This window comes from Triticum aestivum, chromosome 3B, assembly GCF_018294505.1.
Source record: "Triticum aestivum cultivar Chinese Spring chromosome 3B, IWGSC CS RefSeq v2.1, whole genome shotgun sequence".
NCBI classification, from domain to species: Eukaryota; Viridiplantae; Streptophyta; class Magnoliopsida; order Poales; family Poaceae; genus Triticum; species Triticum aestivum.
The window spans coordinates 260,990,553-260,994,363 of record NC_057801.1 but is presented as its reverse complement, the minus strand read 5'-3'; positions in this window follow the sequence as shown (position 1 = coordinate 260,994,363).

Below are 3,811 nucleotides of genomic sequence, written 5' to 3'. Positions count from 1 at the left end.
CTCGGCCTGAAGCATCTCGACTTCCAATGATCTCAACAAGCGGAGCAGTGCAGACGACAGTAATTGGGTGCTCTTGAAAGTAAGGCTTCAGCTTCTTGGCGGCAAAGTGCACACCATAGCACATCTTGTGATAGTGGGGGTAGTTCTGCTTGGAGGCGGACATCACTTCACTCAGGTAATACACCGGCCTCTGGACTGGTAGTGCTCTGCCTTCCTTTTTGGCTCCACAACTATGATTGTGCTGACCACCCGACTGGTGGAGGTGATGTAGAGGAGCATGGGCTCCTTATCAGTCGGAGCCGCAATGATAGGAGGAGTGGTCAACATCTTCTTGAGCTGGAGAAAATATTCGTCCGCCTTGTCTTTCCACTCAAAAAAGAGGTCTTCTTCATGAGCTGGTACAGGGGAAGAGCCTTCTCGCCCAGCCGACTGATGAAACGGCTGATGGACCCTAGGCAGCCGGTGAACTTCTGCACGTCTAGCAGTCGGGTGGGCACCTCCATCTTCTCGATGGCCTTGATCTTCACGGGGTTGCACTCTATGCCGCGCTCTGAGACCAGGAAACTGAGAAGCTGGTCGGCTGGTACTCTAAAGATGCATTTCTCCGGGTTGAGCTTGATTTGAAATCGGTGCAAGTTTTCAAATGTCCCCTTGAGGTCTTCCAGCAGCACACCACGCTTCTCCGTCTTCACCACCATGTCGTCCATGTAAACGTGGGCATTTCTGCCAAGTTGCTTGCGGAGACACTTCTGCATGCAATGCTGAAATGTGGCGCCAGCATTTCTCAAGCCGAACGTAATGGTCAGTTAGCAGAAGGCTCCGAATGGTGTGATGAAGGCTGTCTTCAGCCTGTCGGCCGGGTAAAGCTTGATCTGATGGTACCCTGAATATGCATCCAAAAAACTCAACAGCTCACATCCGGCTGTGGGGACTATTACTTGGTCAATTCTTGTGTCACATCCCTAGCTTCGGGCAATGCCTAGTGCTAGCTTTTGGTTATGCATCATGTTTACTTTTCACAGAAAATTGAAATGGGGATTGCCTAAACCCTAGCATCAAAGGAATTCACTAGGTTCAACTAAAATATTCTCAGTGAATCCAAATGGCTTTTAAAAATGTTCATCATTTCTGGAAAATGCTGGAAACAATAACCAGAGGTGTTGCACATTTTTCCATGACATATTTGGGCTTTGAATTAAATCATATAGCATTTGCATTTGGGCATTTTAATGCTATTAAATATTTTAAATTCTCAACTAATCATAAACTAAAATGTTTACTGTTGGATATATTCTAAACAATAGCCATGATCAGTTTCATGATTTTTGGAAATGCCCTGGCATTTTTAATAAAGCCCAAAACAAAATAACAAAATAGAAAACAGAAATAAAGAGAGAGAGAAGGACTCACCTGGTCTCACCTGTGCAGCCCACCTGGCTGGCCTAGCCCACCACCGCCTCCTCCCTGTCGTCTTCCTCCCTGCTAGAAGGACGGAGGCGCGTGCTCGCCCCGCGCCGGCCACCTCCTCCCTCCCTGCATACCTGGATCCTCCCCGGTGCGCCTAGACGACGCCACGGAGACTCCACGCACCCCCTGACCCATCTCACTCTTCTCCGTGGCCTCTCCCCTCTGCCCCCTCTCTCTCACCCACGTCGAGCACAGCCGTCGCTGCCGACGAGCACCACCATGGCCACAGCCACTGCCTCGCCTCGCCGAAGCGCTCAGAAGCTCCGACTCGACTCCCTCTTCCTCCCCACCAAGCCACGCCTCGCCAGAAGACCTGTAGCATCGTCCCCAACCTCGTCTTCAATGTCTAACCGCCGGCGAACTCACCGGGGATTCACGAGCTCCAGTATCTCCCCGGCCTCGCCGTTGCCTCTGCTAGATTCGCCGTGAGCCCCTGCCCCTTTCCCTTCTCTCCTCGTGATCCATCTCCCTCCCTAGCCGCCACTCGCAACGAGCCTGAGAGCTCATTGTCGCCGGCCATGTCGCCGCTGTAGCCACCGTTTGCTAGAGCTGCAACCGAGCATGCAAACATGCTCAGTGCATCCCCAAGAGCCCGTAGCACCACTCCACGCACCTCGCCGTGCCCCCTAGCGATGAGCCTGAGCTCGCCCCAGCTCCAGTGTCCACCAAGGTCGTCGCCGGCGTCGTTTCCGGCGACCCTGAGCTCCACCTCCACCACTAATCGACGCGGCTTGTTCCCATCTGCTCGTAGATGACCTCCGCCATCGGTTTGGTCGCCGGAGACGCAAACCCGAGGCTCGCCGCCGCGGCTGGCCTCGCCGGCGTCAAGTCGCCAACGGGTTTGACCCCGCTGACCTAGGGTTTGAGCCTGTTTGACTTCCCAGGGTCACCGACAAGTGGGCCCAGGGCCCTGCTAATTTAGGTTAAGCACTAGCTAATTTAATTAGCCCTGTTAAACACTGACATGTGGGCCCAGGGCCATAACTAGTCTAGTTTAGTATTATTTAGAGCTAATTAACTTAGGTTAATTAGTTTAGTCAATGACCAGTGGACCCCACTGGTCAGGTTTGACTGGACCCGCGTAATTGACCTGCTGACATCACCATGATGCAGTGTTGATGCAATAAACCCCTTTTCTGGATTATTTCTATTTTAGAAATATCTGAAAATTCCAATAAATATCCTAAACTTCTAAAATTCATATAAATTCAACTGTAACTCAGAATGAAATAAGTTATATATGAAAAATGACCAGAAAAATCCAATCTATCAATATGCACTGGTTTCATGCATGTTAAAGCAACTTAAACCTGCTGTTTATATCAAAAGATGATAATGCACTTTATAAAGTCATAGTTTGAGTTTGAACTTGAACCTTGGGTTCAAAATAACTCAAACCCATCTGGCTGTAGTTGCATTAGGACAACACACTCATATTTCCATGTCATGATCATGCATCATATTGTGCATTGCATTTATTATGTTTATTTCTCTGCGACCAGTAATTGATCCCTCTCGATAGATGTGGTTTCGACGATGAGTTCGATCACTCCGATGAGGAACTATACTATCTTCAGAAGTGCGAGGCAAGAAAAAACCCCTTGTTCATTCCGATACAATCCCACTCTCTCGCTCCTTCTCTCTTTTACTACATTAGGACAACAACGATTCATCTGTGTAACGCCCCAAATTCGATGCACCAGGTGTCTGCCAGTTATTCATCGTCGTTGCCATGTCTTTTTCTTGCGTGTTGCATTTTATCATGTCATCATGTGCATCTCATTTTGCATTCGTGTTCGTCTCTTGCATCCGAGCATTTTCCCCGTTGTCCGTTTTGCAATCCGGCACTCCTATGTCATCCGGCGTCCCCTTCTTCTCTCTTGTTGTGAGCGGGTGTTAAACTTTCTCAGAATGGACCGAGGTTTGCCAAGCGGCCTTGGTACACTACCGGTAGACCGTCTATCAAGTTTCGTGCCATTTGGAGGTCGTTTGATACTCCAACGGTTAACCGGGCAACCGCAAAGGCCTCTTTTGTGTGCAGCCCAACACCCCTTCCAAAGTGGCTCAAAACCCATCTAACTCCCCTCCATGCTCTCGGTCGTTCAATCACGATCGCGTGGCCGAAAACTGCTCCTCATTTGGACTCTCCTAGCTCCCTCTACCTATATATATGTGCCTCCCCCGTCCAAATCGGAGATGGAACCCTAGCCTCCACCTACCGCCGCCGCCGGACATGTCCGTTGCCCGCCGGACGTCCCGCGCCGCCGCCCCGGACCAGTGGCCGCCTGCCACGTGTCCCTCCTCTCTCTCCCCGCGCCGCCGGCCCGCCGGGCCCGAGGCCGGC